Source organism: Equus caballus, chromosome 31 (assembly GCF_041296265.1).
Source record: "Equus caballus isolate H_3958 breed thoroughbred chromosome 31, TB-T2T, whole genome shotgun sequence".
NCBI classification, from domain to species: domain Eukaryota; kingdom Metazoa; phylum Chordata; class Mammalia; order Perissodactyla; family Equidae; genus Equus; species Equus caballus.
Genome location: NC_091714.1, coordinates 258176 through 283639, shown reverse-complemented (window position 1 = coordinate 283639; position 25464 = coordinate 258176). Strand labels below are relative to the sequence as shown.

Genomic DNA, 25464 nt, shown 5'->3' with positions numbered 1-25464 from the left:
ACCACTTATTTCAGTATCTTGAAGTCATAACTCCAGATTCATAACAGCCTTAGTTTAATATTTTGACCATGTCAGCATGTATGCCAAAACTATCACTGAAATAAAACTATACTTGAGCATATTATTGGACGTAGAAACACGTTATTTAACTCTTTACTTCATAACAAGGTATTTGATTGTTTAAAGTTTACACACATTTCACTTATTCATAAAACCCAAGAATAGAGGCTAGAATATTCAAAAACAAAACCCAATAAATGGTATCAATTTGGTAAAATATTCAGTCAAGTCAGTAAAAAATACAAAAATCATAGGATAGAATGAATTGACATTTCAGTCACAGTACTTCAATTTCAGCACTCATGAAAGGAAAATTATTATCTTGGAGAACTTCTAGGAGAAGAAAAGTGACATTAGCTATCTCCTTCCTACTATTCTGATAATGCACCGGTGCAAGATTATATTCATCATTTTCTACGTAGGCTTCTACCTTCCCAGCTCCTTAAAGATAGCATTTGGATTGAAACATGTTTGAGGCCTCCCACAATCTCTGCACCCCCATTTTTTCTTGTGCTTATTTAAAAGAAAGTACTTGGATCCCATAAATGTTTAAGATAATAATAACAATTATCATTATTATAACACTGTATAACAGATGTTAATAATATTTCAAATAATTAATTATGATTTGGAAAATCATAAAATTTTCTAACATACTGTATGGTGCTTAGTCTTTGTGCGTCTTTTTAAAGATTTCAAAATTCATGGCTAATTTTAATTACCCTTTACCCATATGCTCTCCTCATTTTCTCCATATTGTAACAGCTTTTTATATTTCTTACCTTCTTTTCTTTGTCACATACTTGGCAAATATCTCATTCTTGTCTTCTAATAAACTAAATTCTTGGACTATGTTGATTCTAGAATGCATTCCATTTATTTTATTTTTTATTCAGTGAATATATTTTATGTTTCCAAGATTCTGGTTTTGTTTATTTTTTATTCACTTTTCTGCCTTCATCCTTCCTGATTTGTTTAAAATAGAAGTTATACTTCTATTTCATTAAATTTCAAGTGTGCATGCATGTGTATTGCAAGACTTCTTATCTACAATATAAATTCCATCTGTAACAAATTCTTATTCCTATGGTAGTTTGGGGCTATTTTTTTTTTAACATTTGATTTAACTATATGGCTATGTCCCTCTCTCTCTCTCTGTCTCTCTCTGTCACACATACACAAACACACATACATATTATATTCTAGCTCTCACTATCTGTGCTTACCCTTTTTGTCTAGGAGCATTATAATTTCCTCTCAGTAGACATCTGGGATTTCACTTGAAAACTGGTTCATGTGATTCACGACTTGAATTTTATTCCCCATTCAGATACTGGGGATATAGCAGGTCGGGAGCCAGAAGACAGTTTATCTCACTTCCTTCCCAGTGAAACTGAGCCTTTCTTCTCAAATTCCAGACCTAAAAACTTCCCATTAAAAGCTTAACCACAGACATCAGCTTGATTAATTTGTATTAGCCCATTAAATAGGCCAAAAGCCCACCATGTCCTCTGACTTCACATCAAGGGTCTTGCTCCAGCTCCCTTTTTCTTGCATGACCTTATTGTTCATCTTTATCTCTGGGAAGCTGCTGCCCTCTGCCCCAGTGAAAGGGCCTGTAGTCAGATCCACCCGTTCTGAAACATTTCATGGGCTTCAGATCTGCAGATATATTTAACTAGAATTTCCTGTCAGAGAAAACTTTTGTCCTAATATGAAAATACACATAAATTTGATATGCATATTGCTATTCTTTGGTGTGTGTCTGAAGTAGAAATTACTTAAGATTCTTGTGCAAGTTGATCCAAATTTATTCACTTTTTTGTCACTTCTACAACAGTATGTCCTCGATTATTTTTTGCTTGTTTTGAGTCCCACAAGCATGATGTTAAATTTATCATCATTCTGGTAAGAGTAAAGCAATATTTTATTGCTGCCTATGGATTAGGTGTGGAAGTGATCATCTCCTCCTGTGTTTATTAGCCATAGGACTTCTCACTGCTGTAAATGTTCAAATCAACTGCTGATTTCTGGTCTACTTTAATACATGTTATTGAGTGCTTGCCATGTTTAGGTTATTCCTGGATGCATTGAAAGCATCATTTGCTTAACAGAAGCACGTCTGTGTTTGGAAGCATATTGAGAGTGGGATAACAGAAGTGTACTCATTAATATGATGTAGGAGAACCACAAAATGAAGTCTCCTTAGTGGATTTGTGATGATTTTGATACCTTTAAAATTAAAATTATTTTAATTCATATTATAAGATATATTGTACACACAAGAGAATACATCTTATTAATATTTACACACTTAAAATAAAATGTAATAACCTGTGATCATCACATATATAGGAAATATACATCAGCAATGCAGTCAAACCCCTGGTGGTCTCCTCCTACATTTCCTAGAGAGTTACATTTTTTAATTTGCTTGAGTCAATCCCTTGGTTTCCTTATAATCTTGTCATTAATATTTGTATCTCAAAATATATGCACAATCTCTTTTGAGCTTAATATTCAAAGAATCATACTGAAAGCGTTCTTTTGTGGGTTTTTTTCTTACCTTTTTTCCTGGGATATGCTGATGTGCTGATGTTTATAAATCACTTATGATAATAATAACTGCTGTATAGTTTTATGTTATTTCAACATAACCTACTCAGGTATTTTTCCTCCAGTTTTCTGCAGTTACAAATAAGAGTTCACTGAGTGTATCCGGACAAGTATCTTTGTGAAAGTAGAAATTGTTTTTACAGTGAACACCTAGGACAGAAATAAATGGAGAGTAGAGCATTAACCAGATAATTCCTGATTATTTTTCAGTGATTGCACAAATTTATACTCCTATACCTGATGCATCAGAGTTCATTGTGTCACATCATCATCCAAACCTGGTCTGCTCGCTCACTTAAGTATTTGCCAAAAAATAGCAAATGTAGAATACTGTCTGATGGTTTCATTTTCATTTCCATAATTATTAATTATAGTCAGTACTATTTTTGTTTAAAGATTGGCACCTGAGCTAACAACTGTTTCCAATCTTCTTTTGTTTTTTACTGCTTTTTTCTCCCCATATCCCCCCAGTACATAGTTGTATACTTTAGTTGTGGGTCCTTCTAGTTGTGGCATGTGGGATGCCACCTCAATGTGGCCTACTGAGCAGTGCCATGTCTGCACCCAGGATCTGAACCCTGGGCTGCTGAAGTGGAGCACACAAACTTAACCACTCGTCCACGGGCTGGCCCCTAGTCAGTACTATTTGATATGATTATTGGTCATCCATAATTTCTGTTGAATTACTGTTTATGCCTTTTGCACACTTTTTTCCTAGTGGGTTGTTTGTCTTTGTCTTGATGATTCCTAAAAGTTTTATATACATTTGCTTGCTGATTCAGTTGCTTATCTACCTGCCTAGGTGACCTTTCCATTTGAACGACTCTTAAACATCTCTGACATCTAAGTCTAAATCTGTGTTCTGATCCCCATCCCATACTGTTCCAGCACCTCCTTCCTCATTACTTTGCATGGCAGTGACTTTCTTCACTGCCTCAGGCCCAGAGCTTTGAGGTCACCCATGCGGGTTCTCACTGTACACACTCTGTGTCCCGTCCACCAGGATTTCTGCCAACTCTACCTCCAAACACACTCAGAATCTGGAGACTTCTCACCACTTCCACTGCTACCATTCTGCTCTGAGCCACCCATGCTTTTCATGTGAATTTCTGAAATGTTTGCCTAATCTCCCCTCTTCTGTCCATGCCCCTCAGCAACTACCCTCAACAGAGTGGCCAGAATCATATGTGAGAGTCAGATCATGGCACTCCCCTGTTCAAAGCCCTACAATAGCTTCCCAGCAACCTTGGAGCAAAGCCATGGTCCCCATGAAGTCCTCCAAGACCCCCCCCAGTCCAGTTCCTACTTACCTTCTGAGCTCATCTCTCACTGCTCTCACTTTCCTCTTTTCCTTCCAGCTGAACAGACATCCACGTGTCCACAGTCTTGCCTGAGGGCTGGTGCACTTAGAGTTTTCTCTTACTAGACTGCTCTTCCCCCAAGAATCTATGGGACTAATTCCCTCATTTCTTTCCAGTCTGTACTCCAAGTTTAGTTACTCAGTGAGGCCTACTATGAGTTCCCCACTACAACCCCCATCACTCTTCATTGGCCTCACTTTTGTGCCACTTTTCCTTTCACTGTGTCACTGATGATCTTCTAGCATACAGTGGAATTTGCCTATTTATTATGTTTATGTTTAGCATCTGCCTTTCCCACACACACATGCACTCAACCTAAAATATAATGCACCTGTAAGTAGAGATTTTTGTATTTGTTCTTCACTGATGCATCCTAAGTGCTAAGGACATTGTTTGCCACATTGTACACACATTCAACTGGGTAGGTACTAGTTGAGTGACAAATAAAAGTCAGGTGTACAGAGCAACACACACAAATGTATATGGTAATGAGCATAAGAAACTCTGGATCCAACTACTTAGGGAAAAGAATTCTTAGAAATATACAACTTACCAAGAATGAATCAGGAAGAAACAAAAAATCTGAATAGATCAATTACTAGTAAGGAGATTGAATCAGTAATCAAAAATCCCCCAGCAAAGAAAAGCCCAGGACCAGATGGTTTCACTGGTGAATTATACCAAACTTTAAAAAAATAATTAGGGGGCCGGCCCTAGGGCTGAGTGGTTAAGTTCATGTGCTCTGCTGCAGTGGCCCAGTGTTTCGCTGGTTCAGATCCTGGGCATGGACATGGCACCGCTCGTAAAGCCACGTTGAGGCGGCGTCCCAGATGCCACAACTAGAAGGACCTGCAACTAAGATATACAACTATGTATCAGGGGGGATTTGGGGAGATAAAGCACAAAAAAAAAAAGATGATTGGCAACAATTGTTAGCTCAGGTGCCAATCTTTAAAAAAATAATAATAATTAAAACAAATCCTTCTCAAGTTCTTCCCAAAAATTAAAGAGAAGAAAACACTCTCAAACTCATTTTACAAGGTCAATATTAACCTGATCCCAAAACCAGAAATAGATATTACTAGAAAGGAAAACTACAAGCCAATATCCCTGATGAATATAGATGCACAAATTATCAATAAAATATTAGTAAACTGACTTCTGCAAAGCATTAAAAAGATTATTCACCATGTTAAACTGGTTACCCTTGGGATGCAAGAGTGTTTCAACATATGCAAATCAATCAATGTGGTGCATCACATTAATAGAATGAAAGAAAAGAATCATGTAATCATCTCAATAGACACAGAAAAAGTATTTGACAAAATCTAGCATCCATTCATAGTAAAAACTTAACAATTTAAACATAGAAGGAACATATGTCAATATATCAAAGGCTGTATATGACAATATATCAAAGGCTGTATATGACAGCTAACATCATACTCAATAGCAAAAGGGTGAAATATTTTTCTGTATGATTAAACACAGGACAAGAGTGCTCACTCTCACCACTCTTATTCAACAGAGTACTGGAAATCCTAGCTAGAGCAATCAGGCAAGAAAAAGACACAAAAGTTATCAGAATTGGAAAGAAAGAAATAAAATTGTTCCTATTTGCAGATGACATGATTTTATATACAGAATATTTTAAAGATTCAACCAAAAATCTGTTAGATCTAATCAATAAATTGAGTAAAGTTATAGGATACAAAGTTAACACACAAAAATCTGTAGCATTTCTTACGCTAACAGTAAAATTTCTGAAAAAAGAAATAAAGACATTGATCCAATTCACAATGGCATCAAAAACAATAAAATACTCAAGAACAAATTTAACTAAGTTGGTGAAAGATCTCTCTGCTGTAAACTACAAAACATTGATGAAGGAAATCAAAGAAGAAAAGTGGAAAGGTATTCTGTGTTCATGAATTGGAAGAATTAATATTCTTAAAATGTCAATATTATCAAAAGCTATGTATAGATTCACTGGAATTACTATTAAGTTTCCAATGCTTATTTTTACAGAAATAGAAAAAATACTCCTAAAGTTTACATGGAATGACAAAAGACCCCAAATAGCCAAAGAAATTCTGAGAAAGAAGAACAAAGCTGGAAGAACCTCAGTTCCAGATTTCAAGATGTAGTATAAAGCTAGAGTCATCAAAACATTATAATACTGGCATAAAAACAGACGAATAGAAGAGCATTGAGAGCCCAGAAATATACCCAAGCTTGCGTGGTCAAGTAATATCTGACAAGGGAGCTAAGAACGCTCCATGGAGAAAAGACAGTCTCTTGAATAAATGGTGATGGAATGATTGGTTATTCACATTTAAAAGAATGTAACTGAGCTCATATCTTACACCACTCGCAAAAATTAACTCAAAATGGATTAGACTTAATTGTAGGACCTGAAACAATGAAATTCTTAGAAGAAAACTTAGGAAGAGAGTTCCTTGACATGGATCTTGCAATAAACTTTTGGATATGGATTTTTTGGATGCATAAAGCACAAAGAACAAAATAAAAAATAAACAAGTGGGACTACATCAAACAAAAAAACTTTTGCATGGCAAAAGAAACCATCAACCAAGTGAAAAGACAACCTATGGAACTGGAAAAAATATTTGCAAACCATGTATCTGATAAAGGATTAATAACCAAAACATAAAAAACTCATAAATCTCAATAGCAAAAAACAAACAACCAAATTAAAAACTGGGCAAGGGATCTGAATAGACATTTCTCCCAAGAAGATATACAAAAGGCCAAGAGGTCCATAAAAATATGCTGAACCTCACCCATTATTAGGAAAATGCAAATTAAAATCACAATGAGATATTATCTCACGCCTGTTAGAATGACCGTGGTCAAAAAGACAACAGTTAAGAAATACTGACCTAGATGTGGAGAAAAATGAATGCCTGTGCCCTGTTGGTGAGACTGTAAATTGGTACAGCCACTGTGAAAAACAGTATGGAGGATTCTCAAAAAATTAAAAATAGAAATACATTATAATTCAGCAATTTCACTTTTGATAGTATATCCAGAAGAGTAAAAGCATGAAACCAAAATTACAATAATACTCCAAACTAACCCCAATGTTAACCTCCAATACGGTTCTTTTAACTTATCATCACCTAGAATATCAATGCAGATTACAAGACACCCTATTAAAACTGTATGCAGCTTGGTTTTCATATTTGGAAATTTGTTATAAAGTCATGCCAATAAAATATTCTTTTATCTTTTGATTTTAATACTCAACTTCAAGTTTGTGTTCTTCATCTAGGTTCATTAATGCTACTCTGTTTGTGATTATCAATTTTATAGAACATCCCATTACACGTGTTGGACTATTCCTCGTATTAAACTAAAGAGTGGAATCTAGTACACAGGGTATCAAATCTTAGCCAAATTATTCCCTAGAGTAGTTCTCTCCAATTTGCACAAACTCCAGCAGTGTTAGAATTTTAATTGCTGCTAATGTAATGTGTGGGGATACTCAAATCCCTCCCTGTTTGTTCGCATTTGCGTCGCCTTGACCTCCAGTGAGCTTGACATGCTTTTAAAATGTCTGCTAACATTTTGGTATTCCTCTTCTGTGAATTGCATGTTAGTATCCGGTTCTTTTTTCTTATTTATTCAGTTATTCATCTTTTCCTATTGAATTTTTTGGAGTTTTAAGAGGCTTGTTCTTTATACGAACCCTTTTTCCGTCACGTATGTTGTCTATATTTTCTTCTGTCTTTTGTATTTTCACTTTGACTGTGTTGTCTTAGTTGTTATTGCTTCTGATTGCAATAATTATGTTAATGCGCACTTAAACATTGAGGGAAAAACTCCTCATCTTCAGCTCTCTGCCAGCACCACGAAGCCCATCATACATATCACCCAGCCTATCTGGGACAGACACCGTTACCTGAGAAAAAGATGGTGGGGGCGTGGTGAGACAGGAAACGGAGGCCAATTGTGTGACTAAGCCCTGACTTCTGAACCAGTCTTCTCTGTAGGGGCTTTAATTCAACTTGGGACTTTGGGCTCATTCATGCCCCACTTCTCACTGGTCACACTCTGGCGTACTGTCTTATGAGATTCACTCTGGGATGGAAGTTCTTTCTTAAGGTTTAGAATGACAGGAAAATGCCACAAATGCAATTATCGTTGTGGCAAAAGGAAGGGAGATCGTGCATACACATGTGAATACCTGCTAATGTACTCCATTCACGTGTGCAGGTTCTGCCCAAACCTGAGCCCTTTTGTTGAACTGAGTGCTACGGACTGAATATCTGTATCCCCTCAAATGAATATGTTGAAATCCTAGCTGCCAATATAACGCTATTGGGAGCCATTAGGCACTTTTGTAGATGATTATGTCATAAGGAGGTAACTCTTAAATGGGATTAATGTTATTGTAAATGAGACCCCAGAAAGCTCCCTTGCCCCTTCCACCATGTGAGGACACAGCAAAACTATGGGCATCGACGAACCCTCACCAGACATCAAATCTGTAAGACTTGATCTTGTAGTTTTAGCATCCAAAACTGTGAGAAATAAATTTTTGTTTTTTAAGCCACCCATTCTGTGAATTCTTGTTATAGCAGCTGAATGGACTTACACCAAGGGAAGTGTCCTTTGACAGGTTGGAAAAATTCACAGCCCCCAGTGCAAGGTAGACGTGCAGACAAGGAAACTGTGGAATGCAGAAATTCTGCAACGTCAACAAGTTGTTGCTTTGGGGCCTACTGTAGAGACAGTTCAGAGCTGGGAATGTCTGGGTCATAAGGAGAAGGTCTCTCTGATAGATCACCAGGGGAAGCTGGTGATAATGGCCCCAAATATGCTGGGACACTAGACATGTTCTTTCCTATGCTAATGAAGGAGAACTCACCACAAACCTGGAAACTATTCAGTGTATACTCCAGCACAGCTCCAAATCCAAATCTTGTCCATGGTCTGGTTTCACTCTTCCTCAAAGCTTCTCTGAAGAAACAAATATCCCCTCATGTTCTGAGGGGAGGGTGAGTGTAGGGAGAGGAGGTAAGCATCTTATATAAGCTTCTCTCCCATAATCAACTTAAAAACTAGTTTCAGACACACACCCAAACAAAGACAGTGGAGAAAGCAGACCCTATTCCCACACACAGGCTCTCTGACCCCATGTAGTGGCTTAACATTGGTTGTCCTGGCTTCTTTCACATCACAGGACAGAGACTGAATGATAGCAAGTAGGAGACACTGCTTCAAAGTCCATTCTGCAGACTGTAACTCTGTTTTCCTTATAACCTGACTACCCAATCAACTAAGGCATAATGGGAAGTGGGGGAGAAAGGTGATACATGGGAGCGGGGGATTTGCCTGTTCTTGGATCTTTGGAAGCCAGCTGTTGCAGTCTGGTTCAAGCTCACTATAAGGTGAGTTTTCAATCGGCAACCATATCCACCTGCACAATCTTCTGGACCACCTCTTGCCAGACCCCTTCCCTCCCATCCCCCAGGGACTTAGTGGAGGGCTCTCCCTTTTCCATACAAACGTGGCCCCCTTGGATCAAGAAGTAACTGACTGTGCCCCTCTTCCATGAAAGAATGAGCTGTATACAGCAACTGCTCAGCCTTCACTTGAAGGGTGTGAAAACACCACAGAGGACAACTGAAGGAAACAGAGGGAGGTGTGAACTGTGTGTGATGCCTTATGACAGGCCTGCTTCCCATCGGCTGGTGAACTCTCCTATACGTGCTCCATTTAAAAATGATGTGATATTAAACATGGTAAACCATAGAGAATCAACGTTAAAACTAATGCCAACAGTTAAAATATCCAATGAGGTAGAAGGATGTCAAACTAATGTGCAAAAGTCAGTAGCATTCATGTAACAAACAGTAGCCACAGCATAGAATAGATGAGTAAACCTTATTTACAATAGAAATAAAGAAAGATTAAAAGAAAAAAGCTTACCAAGAAATGACCTGGACTTCTGTGAAGAAAAGTACAAAACTACCTGTAAAATGCATAAGAAACACAGAGACAGGATGGTCATCTCTGCTAAGTACAACCATAAAACCTGGACAACTACAAAAGAGGAAATTTAATGAGAACTCTGAAAGGTGGTAAGAAGAAGGCAAACTGACTTGGGACTTCAGGACTGGAGGAACAACTCAGTGACAAGGTTTCTTAGCCCGCCTCCCCCCCAACTCAAATCCAGTATTTTCAGATCCTCAGTTGATGAACAGAACACAGCCCAGGTAGACTTGTCCTCCACCAGATGTAATGAGTCTTAGGAACCATTCCAAATTAGTACAGCAGCACTGGCAAGGGGGTCTTTGGGAATGTCACTGACAAAATAAACTAAGATAAGATTTTCCTTCCCTGTCACACATGAGACTTTCCTCCCTCATCTGAAGGTTCAAAGCCTGCTGGGAAGCAGCAGCAAGAGGGACTTTGCCCACTGGAGGGAGAAAATGACTTCCTCCTAGGCTTTTAGATTCTACAGCTAGTCTGAGGATTAAGTTTATCTGAGACAAATTAACAAAAGAAAATAAATTGGTGACATCAAAATTTAACTATGGCTTGAATTTCATAAAATACAAGACTCAAGAAGGTGGCCAGATAATTCAGATTTTTTTCAACTTTTAACAATTTATTAAATTAATATTTCTCTAATAAACACTATCCACCACTTGAATGAGGTTCATAAACGCTATTGTGATTATCTTCACAAATTAGACACAGTTTACTTACCCCTACTGCTGTGCGTAAAATCAATTTTGTCAGTACTATTGGCACTAAATAACTTAAAATTCTGAATAGTTGAGATTTGGGCCTACAAAATGCTATTTAAGAGACCAGGTAGGTCTTGACAGTAAAGACAGAATCAAAAGCTGCATTAAGAACTTCATCCAGCCAGTTTGCTGTGGCAGAACTTCAATCCTATCATACATTGTCTGGGATTTCTTCAAGGTCTTTTTCATTCTTTTAAGAAATGATGATTCATTTCAATCCTGCTCTGTGTGCTGCCAGCACGTTTGCTTTAACTCATGGAAGATTAAGACCTCTCTGTAATTTCTCCCATCATGACTACATTTGAATGTAAGAACAGCCCACTGAAAGGTAAGACAAGACAAGTCACTGTGATATCTCCAGCATGGGGTCCATCTTTTGTGACAGCTTCAGCTGGAAAGTGCAGATGGATGTCTGTGTTGCTGAGATCAAAACTTCCAGAAGCACAGGTCAGATGGTATTTCTTTGCATTGCTGCAGAGCCTGCAAATAGCGAGATGGGCAGACTCCCTCATGATATCCCCCAGCTGACCAGTCAGAGTTAAACAACGTTCACCATCCATTCAACGAGCCTCCACAAAAATGATTTCTCCACCTAAGGGAGTCCAAACCAAACCTATTGCCACTCCCAGTTGACTCAAATGTCCATTTTATATATCTGGAGCCCACAGATATCTTTTGGAGCATAAAAATTAATCAAAATTGGCATTTCAGGTGGTAGGGCCAAGTAAGTCTTGTCACTGATAGATTCAGATTTTCCATCTTCTAAGATGTTTTCTCTGTAAACTTCTTTCTCATTCACATCAAAATGGTCCAACTTGGTTTCCTTATCTTGTCCTTTTCCCACCTTCACAGCAACAGCTCTCTATCCAGCCCCAAACTATCTATCCAGAGAATGACGCCCTGCCTCTCTGGTACACCTGGATGTGAAGAGGAGTAACCTGAGAGATCTGAATCTGCTGAGGACTCAGCCCATGCTGTTCCAGTTGCTTTGGGATCAAGTGCTTGTTGGCAGCCTATCTTCTCTTGTGTATACCCTGGCACCTGAAAGCCCTCATTCTGTCCAAGTAAACTGGTGGAGTAGCAGTGGTATTGGCAATAGTTATTTAAAAATCTTGGGAGAGGTTAAAGGCCACATTTAGATAATGATTTGTAAAGTTATGGTTTTGTTCATGATCCAATACCTCAAGCAGAGCTGATGCAGGATCACCTTGACACATTTTTTCTAATGTGTCAACCTCATCTAATAGAAACACCAGATTGTTAACCTCAACGGTGTTCAAGTCATTGATAATATGACCAGGCATACTGCCCACAGAGATGTGCCTGTCCTCAAACGTCAGACTATTCAAATTCTCATCCAAATACAATCTTGCAGAAGTCTCGATCCAGAGTCTTGGCCACAGACTTCCCACATTGTTTTACCAACTCTAGGAGGGTCAGCAAAGCAAAGAATGGGCCCTTCAGATTGGTTTTCAGCTGTTTGACAGCCTAATATTCCAACATTCTTTTCTTCAATTTCTTAAGGCAAAATTGTTATTATCCAGAAGAATTTGGGCTTCCTCTATGTCTGTATGGTCACTTGTACTTTTGTTCCAGAAAGCTACACCGCAAATTCTAAATAATTTCTAATCTGAGCATATTCTGGCATTGTTTGCAGCATTTTTTTAGCTTTTTATCGTTTTGACACAGACCTTATGGGCTTCTTCTGACATATTGGAAGCTCTTTTTTTTTCCTAGCATGACAATATCATGATTATCTTCTTCCTCATCCTCATCTTTTAAAGTACCTAGGGGGTGTGAAATCTTCCCATGAAGGCATATTCATATAATGCATTTATCATAATCTTTTTTGAATTTTCTGGTTTATTATTATTTGAGGAAAATTAGCCCTCAGCTTACATCTGCCACAAATTCTCCTATTTTGACTGAGGAAGATTGGCCCTGAGCTAACATCCATGCCCATCTTCCTCTACTTTATATGTGGGACACCTACCACAGCATGGCTTGATAAGCAGTGCGGAGGTCCGTGCCTGTGATCTGAGCTGGGGAACCCCGGGCCACTGAAGCAGAACATGCAAACTTAACCACCGTGTCACCTGGCCAGCCCCAAGTTTTCTGGGTTTTTTGAAGCAATTTCAATTTTTCAATTTGTTTGACAAGCAGTGGTATCATCATCTTGGACATTTACTCCAGACTCACAGTATCTAAAATTTGGAGATTTTTTTGTTGCTTGTTTGGATAAATGAAGTTAGAATGTCTGGTAAATCTTCCTTAGGAGATCTATAAAAGACATCTCAATTTAGCAACAGCGGGGACATGTATATCCAACATTTCAATCAATAGTACTTCATTTTTGGAAAATTGTTCTGATAATTCTCCTAGCTCCTCTTTACATTTACAGGTGTTGGAAAATTCCTCACGTCGGTCCTACAATTCCACTTTAACAACAGGATATGACTTCTCTTTTAAATCTGTACCATCTGCAAATAGCACATGGTATATGGTCAACAAAGGTGAGTGGGAATTGGGCTAGGTACTGCCCACATCCTGAACCATCAGTGCAGCTGTCCTAATCCTGTGCAGTGGTGGCAGATCCTGAGTACTGCGGCCAGGGAGGTCATGTTGGGGATGAGACTTAGGATGGTGCTCTGCAACCCTTGAGCAGGCAGCTCCATACCAGCTGCAGGTTGCAGGTCCAGTCCACACTGAGTGCACATGGGGGAGCTTCGAAGCAGGAAGCCCTCTGGGTGAGCAGCAGCAGGAGCTGGCTGAAGAAAAAGTATGGGAAGATGAGGGGAGAAAATGTGTAATAAATAGAGGTTGCCTTGTTATGCAGATAAGTCTCTCAGTTAAAAGAATTCTCTAAGGGCTGGCCTGGTGGCACAGTGGTTAAGTTAGCACATTCTGCTTCAGCAGCCTGGGGTTGGGTTCGGATCCCAGGTGTGGACCTACATACCACTTATCAAGCCATGCTGTGGCAGGCATCTCACGTATAAAGTAGAGGAAGATGGGCGTGGATGTTAGCTCAGGGCTAGTCTTCCTCAAAAATTTTTTTTTTCTAAGAGTAGTTCTCGTTCTAGTACAGATACCTTTAGTAACGGAAATTTCCCTTATAAACATAAAATTTTCTTCCAAAAAAGGAAGTTTATACTTCATTTAAAGCAGTTAAGTGGGGAAATCAAGAGCTTTACCTACATCTGCTGGTTCTCAATTGCTTTTAGCTCAAAATAATTTATATGTCAAAGCAAGATATTTTGGTCATGTTCTGCATTCCTTCGAGAAGAAACAACTTGTTCTGGGAAGTCTCTGTCTCCTCCCCAACCCAGATACACTCAAGTTGTTCGGGGCCACCAGCAAACAGGATTCTGCCACAAGGAGCTTTGGGGAAGCCTCTTCACCCCCAAAGTTCTGAGACATACCAGTGGGATAGATCACTACAGGTTCTTCAGCCATTGAAAATAATATAAACAGCTACTTATCATAAATTTAACAACTTGAAAACAAGGAACAATTTATCAAAAATTTCAAACTAACAAAACTCAACCAAGTATCTTGATCAGGTGCTGCTAGCCAACCTTTTTTTTTTTTGCTTAGCAATTTTTTTTCTTTTATTAAGGTTATGATAGTTAACAACCTTGTGAAACTACAGTTGTACATCATTATTAGTCATGTTGTAGGTACACCACTTCACCCCTAGTGCCCTCCCCCCACCCCTCCTTTCCCCTGGTAACCACCCATCAGTTCTCTTTGTCCATATGTTAACTACTACCTATGAGTGGAATCATACAGAGTTTGTCTTTCTCTGTCTGGCTTATTTTACTCAACATAATACCCTCAAGGTCCATCCATGTTGTTGTGAAAGGGACGACTTTGTCCTTTTTTTGTGGTTGAGTAGTATTCCATTGTATATATATACCATATCTTCTTTATCCAATCATCAGTTGCTGGGCACTTAGGTTGGTTCCATGACTTGGCTATTGTGAATAATGCTGTGATGAACATAGGGGTGCATGGGACTTTTGGAATTGCTGATTTCAGGTTCTTAGGATAGATACCCAGTAGTGGGATGGCTGGGTCATAAGGTATTTCTATTCTTAACTTATTGAGGAATCTCCATACTGTTTTCCATAGTGGCTGCATCAGTTTGCATTCCCACCAACAGTGTATGAGAGTTCCTTTTTCTCCACAGCCTCTCCAACGTTTGTCACTCTTGCTTTTGGATATTTTTGCCATTCTAACAGGTGTAAGGTGATATCTTAGTGTAGTTTTTATTTGCATTTCCCTGATGATTAGTGATGATGAGCATCTTTTCATGTGTCTATTGGCCATCTGTATATCTTCTTTGGAGAAATGTCTGTTCATGTCCCCTGCCCATTTTCTAATTAGATTGTTTGATTTTTTATTGTTGAGTTGTGTGAGTTCTTTGTATATTATGGAGATTAACCCTTTGTCAGATAAATAACTTGTGAATATTTTTTCCCAATTAGTGGGCTGTTTTTGTGTTTCAATCCTGTTTTCCCTTGCCTTGAAGAAGCTCTTTAGCCTGATGAAGTCCTATTTGTTTATTCTTTCTATTGTTTCCCTCATGTGAGAGATTATGGTGTCCGAAAAGATTCTTTTGAAGCTGATGTCAAAGAGTGTACTGCCGATATTCTCTTCTAGAAGACTTATTGTTTCAGGCCTAATCTTTAGGTCTTTGATCCATTTTGAGTTTATTTTAGTAAATGGTGAAAAAGAATGGTTGATTTTCATTCTTTTACATGTGGCTGTGCAGTTTTCCCAGCACCATTTGTTGAAGAGACTTTCTTCCCTCCATTGTAGGCCCTCAGCTCCTTTGTCAAAGATTAGCTGTCCATAGATGTGTGGTTTTATTTCTGGGCTTTCAATTCTGTTCCATTGATCTGTGCATCTGTTTTTGTACCAGTACCATGCTGTTTTGATTACTGTGGCTTTGTAGTATGTTTTGAAGTCAGGGATTGTGATGCCTCCAGCTTTGTTCTTCTTTCTCAGGATTGCTTTAGCAATTCGGGGTCTTTTGTTGCCCCATATGAATTTTAGGATTCTTTGTTCAATTTCTGTAAAGAATGACAGTGGAATTCTGATTGGGATAGCGTTGAATCTGTAGATTGCTTTAGGTAGAACGGACATTTTAACTATGTTTATTCTTCCAATCCATGTGCATGGAATGTCTGTCCGTCTCTTTATGTCATCGCCTATTTCTTTCAAGAAAGTCTTGTAGTTTTCGTTGTATAGATCTTTCACTTCCTTGGTTAAATTTATCCCAAGGTATTTTATTCTTTTTGTTGCGATTGTGAATGGGATTGAGTTCTTGAGACCTTTCTCTGTTAGTTCATTGTTAGCATATAGAAATGCTACTGATTTATGTTGATTTTATACCCTGCAACTTTGCTGTAGTTGTTGATTGTTTCTAATAGTTTTTCTATGGATTCTTTGGGGTTTTCTGTTTCTAATAGCTTTTCTATGGATTCTTTGGGGTTTTCTATATATAAGATCATGTCGTCTGCAAACAGCGAGAGTTTTACTTCTTCGTTGCCTATTTAGATTCCTTCTATTTCTTTTTCCTGCCGAATTGCTCCGGCCAAAACCTCCAGTACTATGTTGAATAAGAGTGGTGAAAGTGGGCACCCTTGTGTTGTTCCTGTTCTGAGAGAGATGGGTTTCAGTTTTTGTCTGTGGAGGATGATGTTGTCTGTGGGTTTGTCATATATGGCCTTATTATGTTGAGGTACTTTCCTTCTATACCTATTTTATTGAGGGTTTTTATCATAAAGGATGTTGGATCTTGTCGAATGCTTTCTCTGCATCTATTGAGATGATCATGTGGCTTTTATTTCTCATTTTGTTGATGTAGTGAATCACGTTGATTGACTTGCAGATGTTGAACCATCCCTGTGTCCCTGGTATAAATCCCACTTGATCATGGTGTATAATCTTTTTGATGAATTGCTGTATTCGGTTTGCCAAAATTTTGTTGAGGATTTTTGCATCTATGTTCATCAGTGATATTGGCCTGTAGTTTTCCTTCTTTGTGTTGTCCTTGTCAGTTTTGGGGATCAGGGTGATGTTGGCTTCATAGAATGTATTAGGGAGTGCTCCATCTTCCTCAATTTTCTGGAATAGTTTGAGCAGGATAGGTATTAAATCTTCCTTGAATGTTTGGTAGAATTCTCCAGAGAAGCCGTCTGGTCCTGGACTCTTATTTTTGGGGAGGTTTTTGATTACTGTTTCTATTTCTTTACTTGTGATTGGTCTCTTCAGATTCTCTATTTCTTCCTGATTCAGTTTGGGGAGGTTGTATGAGTCTAGAAATTTATCCATTCCTTCTAGGTTGTTAAGTTTGTTGGCATATAGTTTTTCATAGTATTCTCTTAGGATCCTTTGTATTTCTTCTGTATCTGTTGTGATTTCTCCTCTCTCGTTTCTAATTTTGTTTATTTGAGACCTCTCTTTCTTTTTTTTTAGTGAGTCTGGCTAAGGGTTTTTCGATTTTGTTAATTTTTTTGAAGAACCAACTCTTTGTTTCATTGATCCTTTCTACTGTCTTTTTTGTTTCAATATCATTTACTTCTGCTCTAATTTTTATTATTTCCCTCCTTCTACTGACTTTGGCTTTGTTTGCTCATCTTTTTCTAATTCCGTTAGGTGTCCTTTGAGGTTTTTTATGTAAAATTTTTCTTGCTTATTGAGGTGAGCCTGTATTGCAATGAATTTCCCTCTTAGGACTGCCTTTGCTGTGTCCCAAATAATTTGGTACAGTGTGTTTTCATTTTCATTTGTCTCCAGATAATATTTGATTTCTTCTTTAATTTCTTCAATAATCCATTGTTTGTTCAGTAGCATATTGTTTATTCTCCACATTTTTGGCCCTTTCCCAGCTTTATTCTTGTAGTTGATTTCTATTTTCATAGCATTATGATCAGAAAAGATGCTTGATATTATTTCAATCCTCTTGAACTTATTGATGCTTGCTTTGTTTCCCAAGATATGGTCTATCCTTGAGAATGTTCCATGCGCGTTTGAGAAGAGCGTGTAACCTGCTGTTTTTGGATGAAGTGTCCTATATATATCTATTAGGTCCATCTGATCTAATTTTCATTTAATTCTATAATTTCCTTGTTGATTTTCTGTCTGGATGGTCTGTCCATTGGTGTTAATGGGGTGTTGAGGCCCCCTACTATTATTGTATTGCTGTTGATGTCTCCTTTTAGATTTGTTAATAGTTTCTTTACGAATTTTCGTGCTCCTCTGTTAGGTGCGTATATATTTATAAGTGTTATGTCATCTTGGTGGAGCGTCACTTTTATCATTATATACTGCCCCTCTTTGTCTTTCTTTATCTGTTTTGCTTTGAAGTCTACTTGGTCTGATATAAGTATGGCAACACCTGCTTTCTTTTGTTCATTATTAGCTTGGAGTATTGTCTTCCATCCCTTCACTTTGAGTCTGTGTTTTCTTTGGGACTGAGGTGTGTATCCTGGAGGCTGCATATTGTTGGATCTTGTTCTTTGATCCATCCTGCCACTCTGTGCCTTTTGATTGGAGAGTTCAATCCATTCACATTTAGAGTGATTATTGAAACGTGGGGGCCTACTGTTGCCATTTTTTCACTTGTTTTCCGGTTCTTTTGCATTTTGTCCTGATGGAGAGCTGTTACTTTGTGTTATTGTCCTTCTGCTTATCTCCTTTGCTCTGGATTTTGTAACCCCTTTCCTTTTTTTGATTTTTCAGGAATGAGGCTCTTCCTGAACATTTCTTGAAGAGGTGGTTTTGTGGCGATGAACTCCCTTAACTTTTGTTTATCTGGGAAAGTTTTTATTTCTCCATCATATTTGAAGGCTATTTTTGCTGGGTAGAGTATTCTTGGCTACAGGTTTTTCTCCTTCAGAGTTTTGAATATTTCATTCCAATCTCTTTTAGCCTGTAAGGTTTCTCCTGAGAAATCTGCTGATAGCCTTATGGCGTTTCCTTTGTAAGTTATTTTCTTCTGCCTGGCTGCTCTTAGTATTTTCTCTTTGTTGTTGACTTTTGCTAGTTTCACTACTATATGCCTTGGGGTTGGTCTTCTTGCGTTAATAAAGTTTGGAGATCTTTTGGCTTCTGTCACGTGAAGTTCCACTTCTCTTCCCAAATTTGGAAAGTTCTCAGCTATTATTTCTTTGAGCAGGCCTTCTGCCCCCTTCTCCTTCTCTTCTCCCTCTGTTATCCCTATAATCCTTATGTTGCGTCTCCTAATTGAGTTGGATAATTCTCGGAGAGTGTCTTCATTTCTTTTTAGTCTTAGTTCTCGCTCCTCCTCTGTCTGCAGCATTTCTATATTCCTATCCTCCAAATTGCTAATTCTGTCCTCCAAATTATCGGCCCTACTGTTCAGAGAGTCCAGATTTTTCTTAATCTCCTCTGTTGTGTTCTTCATCTCCAGTATTTCTAATTGGTTCTTCTTTATAGTGTCAAGCTCTCTTGTGACATAGTGCCTGAACTCATTGAGTTGTCTGTCTGAATTCTCTTTTAGGTCGTTGAGTTTTTTCATAATGGCAGTTTTGAAATCATCATCATTTAGGTTATAGATTTCATTGTCTTTGGGATTGTTTTCTGAGTGCTTATCATTTTTCTTCTGTTCTGGAGATTTAATATATTTTTTCATACTGCTTGATGGCATGGATTTGTGCCTCCATATAGAGATAGAGTTTAGTCACTGCTTCCACTTGTTGCGACTGGTGTGTGGGGGGGAGCAGCTGTTTAGATTGCACCAGTCAGGAACCCTGTCAGCTGTTACTGACTGGGCCTGGACCCCTCCTTCTAGTCACAGTTGTCCTGTGGGGTCCCTCGTTGGTTGTGGGAGCAATCATAAGGGGGCCTCAGGCTTCTGGTGCCTACTGTTGCAGCCCACTTAGATGCGCTCCCTCCTTGTGGTCTGCAGTGGTGTTATGGGCTTTCCCAGCAGCAAGGAGCAGGATCATCTATAATCGCAGCTTTGTCACTGACAGAGCCCACAAGATCACACTTGTCCCCTACACGTCCCAGCAGAGCTATGAGTAACTTCTGCAGTCTGTCCTTAGCTCACCTAGCTGTGCTACTTTTGCCCCAGGGCCTTCCTGCCTTGTGATTGCCAGTTGGGACCTCTCCACTAGTGCTCTGCAGAGGCTTTCGTTGAGGCTGCTGTAGGAACCTGGAGTTCCCCCCTGGACCACGTAGCCATTTCACTGGAGCTCCTCTCTGCCCCACACCACTCTCATGGGATCTCTGGGAGCCCCTTGGCTCATGTGGGACATGGCCAGAGTCTGTAGGCCTGGCGGTGGCTGGCAAGCTGCTGCCTTGTGGGGAATTCTGCTCTAGGGAGCTTCCTGGTGTTCTGAATGCTGGGCGGGGCCTCCCTGCCAATGGCGAGCAGAGGCTTTCCCTGCTGGGGTGTGTGGGACCCTGGAGCCTCCCCCTGGGCTGTCGAGCTGGGCACTGGAGCTCCACCCAGTCCCCAAGCATGTCCACGGGAAGTCTGGGCGCCCCCTGCACCGACCAGTGTATGGCCGGAGACTGCAGGCTCAGCAGCAGCTGGCTGGCTGGTGCCGTGTTGTGGGAATCTGCTTCTTGGGAGCTTCCCTTTGTTCTGGTTTCTGGGTGTGGCCTCCCTGCTAATGGTGAGCAGAGGCTTTCCCTGCTGGGGGGTTGTGGGACCCCAGAGCCTCCCCCCAGGCCACAGATCCAGGCACTGGAGCTCCAACCCCATCCTCAAGCACGTCCATAGGAAGTTCGGGTGCCCCCTGCACCTACCTGTGCATGGCTGGAGACTGTGGGCCCAGCAGCAGCTGGTGGTCTAGTGCCGTGCTGGGGAATCCGCTCACCGGGAGCTTCCCTTTGTACTGGTTCCTGGGAGGAGCCCTCCCTGCTAATGGCGAGCAGAGGCTTTCCCTGCGGGGGGTGCAGTGCAGGACCCTGGAGCTAGCCAACCTTTTTGCCATGAAACTCAAGATAATAGACTCTTGGATTCATGTGACACACCTAAAGAAAGCACAAAACCCTGGCTGGAACTGCACATCATCTGGTGACCTGAAAGTAAAGATTTCCCAGAATTGAAGCAGACAGTATCTGATGAGAAAGTTTTCCAAAGTGTCTGGACCAGGTCTGTTGGAAGTTTGTCTGCCAAACCTTTGATGATGTCACGGCACTTCAGGTCATCTCCAATGCCTATGATCTTGGCAACATAAACTTTAGGTAAAAAGTGCCAGAGAGTTCTCCCTCCTCCCACTCCTTGTTACTCAAATGTGGCCACAATAGGTTTCCAATCTGTGCATTTTTCCTCCAACCTGGGACATGACCCCTAGACAAGGTCCTTCTTGGCGTCGAGGGACAAGAGGCTACTGACACTGGAAAAATCTGACTGCAGATCAACAATGCTTTCAGAGAAAGATCTCAATCAAAATGGGGACATGTGAAAGTTAATAAATGGAAACCTAATTGAAATAGTGTTGGAAGGCTAATAGAGGGAGTTCTCATGCCCTTCGTCAATAGCACAGAACAACAGGAAGAATAAAGACTTTCTTTTCCTGAACAGTAAGAAACTAAGCCAAGGAGAGTCCGTCACAACTCTGCCGATGAAAAGCCACTGCCCTCAAGACTGTTTACAATAGCCCTCCCAGTTTTCTCCACTCTGATATAAAAGAGCTTCTCCTCTCTTTCTTGCTGGACACTCCTACATGGCTTGCCATGGTTACATACGCCAAATTGCTATTCTTTGCTAATCCCAAATAAACCAATTTTTGCCAGAGAAATAACTGGCTGTCTATTGGTTTAAGGTCAACACTTGTTAATAAGCAAGAGATGTAGAGAAAACATTTGATAAAATTCAACTCCTGTTTGTCATAGAATTTTCTAGCAAGTTTGAAATAGATGGAAATTACTTTCACTTGTTGAAGATCATCTACAAAAAATGTACAGTTGACTTCATACTTAACAGTGAAAGACTAAACGCTTTTCCCCATAATAAGGAACAAAGAAAGGAAGACTGCTTTCACTATTCTTAGTCAGCAAAATACTGGAGGTTCTGGCAATAACAGAAGTAAAAGAAATAAAAGCCATATAGTTTGAAAAGGAAAATATACAGCCATTCATAGTTTCATTGTTGTCTGTGTAAAACAACCCCTGGGAATCTACCAAAAAAATCAGAACTAATACATGAGTACGAAAAGATCACCAAGTACAAGATCAACACACAAAAGACAATCTTATTTCTCTTTATTAACAATGAACCTACAAATGATATACTTAAAAATTCTGTATTATTTAAAATCACTCCAAAGAACATGAAATATTCAGGTATATACTCAGTAAAATATGTCCAGGATCTGATGTTGAAAATTATAAAATACTGATTAAGGTAATTAAAGAAGATGCAATTAAATTGAGACATACTGTTGTCAAAGACAAACAGCAAAAAATAGTTAAAGTGGTGAAAACAGATTTTATTTAGTAACTGCTGACAGAGGAGCTGCATTCAAATTTGTACAGAGGCAATTTTGGAATTTTCAAGGGGGAATGACAGAGGGGAGTTCATGGGCTCAGTAGAGTCAAAGAAGTGAAAAAGTTCAAAGTGGTCAGTGTAACTGTGATTAGACCCGCTGTGTTTGTTAGTTGGCAGTTGTCAAAATTAGGATTCTATCCTCACTGAGAGGTTAAGAGAAAAGAGGCTCTATCTGTCTTAAAGATCGTATTTCAAAGGAGTGGCTCTTAGGTCCTTTAGAGAACTGTGAGAGATACATATTCACAATTGTAAGCTGTTTTTAGTAAATACTCTAAGAAGGGGAGTCAGAGCCAATCATTGGGTGTTGACTAAAATAAATAGCAAATTTTTCTGTCAGCTTTGAGCTCTCTTAGGAAGGCATTTTAATGGCGGGCTGGAGTCATTCCAGTTACACAGCCTTATGCTGCTAGAAGCCACACCAGAGTTTGGTTGAGTCTCTTCCTGGTGCAGGAATTTGGAAGGAGTTGTTGTGTGCTGAGAATTCTGCAGTTCTCACCATGTTCCTGGATAGAATAATGAGTACAGGTCTCAATTATCTCCAAATTGATCTATAGGTCTAATAATATTCTAATCAAAATTCCACCATTGTTTGTAGACATAGACAAGCTTTTTCTAAAATTTCTATGGAAAGGCACATACCTGAGAGTAGCTAACACAATTTTGACAGGAAGAATAATGTGGCAGTAAACACTTTAACAATATTTATTATTACCTTGTAGATACTGTAATCACAGGATTGTCATTTTCATTGTAGGACAGCTATATAAATCAATGGAACAGAGAAGAGAATCCAGAAATGGACCACAGAGTTATACCCTAGTGACCTTTGACACCAAGAGTGAACCTTAATGTAAATTATGGACTTTGAATGATAATGGTGTGCCTATGTAGGTTCATCAGTTGTAAAAAGAATACTACTCTTATGAGGGATATTGATAACAGAAAGGTTATACATATGTGGGGGCAGGGACTATATGAGAACACTGTATTTTTCATTAAATTTTGCTGTAAACATAAAACTGCTCTAAAAAATTAAAACCTGGGTTTTTTAAATAGGCAATACAAGAAAACCTTGTGGTGATAAAACTAGTCATTATTTTAGCTGTGGTGGATACACAAACTTGCACATCTGATAAAACTGTATAGAACTAAATACACAGACACAAATTAGTACAAGTAAAACTGGAGAAATCTGAATAAGATAGTGGATTGCATCAACGCTAACAAGCTGGTTGTAATATTGTCCTATAGTTTTGCAGAATGTTATCATTGTAAGAAACTGGGTAAAGTGTACACTGGAACTTTTGGTGTTATTTCTTACAACAATGTGTAATCTACAGTGATCTCACTACACATTTTAACTAAAAATAGTTGACCAAATGGTCTAAGTTAGGAAGTCTCATTAAATGGTCACTTCCATTGCTTTATAAATTTAATATAAATACCAATAAAAATTCTGAGCTTTTCTGTTGAGTTAGATAAATGATCCTACATGGAAAAATAAACATGTAAGCTTATCTAGGAAAATATGGACCAGGAAGAGGTATGAGGGAGGACGTGCTCTATCACACATTGAAAATATTGCAGAGACTGTAATGCAACAGGAAAGTATTGTTGCACGTGTAAGAAGAGGAGAGAAGGGAAAGGGAGGGGAGAGGGTGGAAGAGGTTAGGGAAGACAGGGAGGGAGGGAAGGGCTCAGGTGTGCCCTGATTGGAAGTTGATGACATGGAGAAGCTGGAGGTCACTAAGTAGAAGGGAGGCATCCTATGTGATGGTTTAGGGAGCATATGTGGCTTTCTCTGGCGGTCCTGTGTTGAAAGCAGAATGAAAGTTTCGGAAACTGGCAGTTACTAAGTGCTGACTGTTCTGTGCTGACTGCTGCAGGGGCTGTGATTTGGCTTCTTGGGATGTTTGCTCCCCAGGTTGGGGTCAGGGTTATACAGGCATATATGATTTGGCCTTGATCCATTTGTATATTCAGTCTCAACAAAAAACTCTGTGCACAAATTCATCACTTAGCTCTTCATTAAAAAATCATCTCTTGGAAAGTTAAATCTTTGAAAGTTAAGATGAAAATGATAAAAAATTAAAGATGCCAAATAAGTTTTATAGATGAACATGAAGAAATTGAATAAGAATCTCAAAACTATCCTTCAACAGATTAGGGTGTGGTGAAACAGTCTTCTCAAACTTGAAGTCCTATACATTAATATTAGTTTCTGGAAAAGAAAGTTGGCAAAATGAATTAAAGGACTTAAAAAGTCTTTAGCATTGGCTTTATATTTGTGCTTCTAGTAATTTACAATCAGAAAATAATTCTAAATAGTAATATATTTTATCTCCTAAACTGATTTTTTTGTAAATTATTTATTAAAAGAAGAAATAAAACTAAACCAACTTTCCAGCAAAGTATATTTACTTCACAATATATCATGCAAACTACGTTTAAGTAGAGTGTCATTTTTACTATCAACATAGGAAAAAAGATGAGTTATTGAAGGGATTCTGCTCATGCTCAGTTATTTCCTATACTTAACATTAAATCTTGAATAAGGTGTAATGTCAAACTGATTCATTTACTCATTCATTTTAAAAGCTGAAGACTATTTCCTTGATTTTGACATAATGAGGTGTGCAGAAGGGGGTGAGGTGTTGAAAATAACTTTCACTGAGATTGACAGTAGCAACTGCTCTTGATTCTTTTGAGAGCTGTGGGCCCACCCATCAAAGCAGGAATGCTATTTATCTTCAGAAATTAATAATCTGACTTTTATTAGAAATTCTGATTTTTATACATCCTCAGAAAAGTAAACTTAGGAATTTATTTTGATTTTTTAGCTCTGCTGAGGTATGAGTAATAGACAAAAAAATGCACACATTTACTATACGTGTATTGATTAGCTTGGACATATGCATACACCCATCATACCGTCACCACACCCAAGTGCTAAACGCATCTATCACCTTCAAAAATTTCCTTGTGATTTTTGTGTGTTGTTTTAAGCTTAGAAATTTCATGGCTTTGAACCTTATGCTCAGATAAAAGAAGAAGCAGAGGAGATGTACATTGTTTCACTATGGTAGACTTTCAACATATGCATAACTTCTGA

General features: G+C 38.8%; 1 pseudogene; it reads right to left on the bottom strand.

The window, feature by feature from the left end:
- Positions 1–10860: 10860 nt before the first annotated feature.
- LOC100146311 (lon protease homolog 2, peroxisomal-like) lies at positions 10861–20613 on the bottom strand (annotated as a pseudogene).
- Between the last annotated feature and the right edge of the window lie 4851 nt (positions 20614–25464).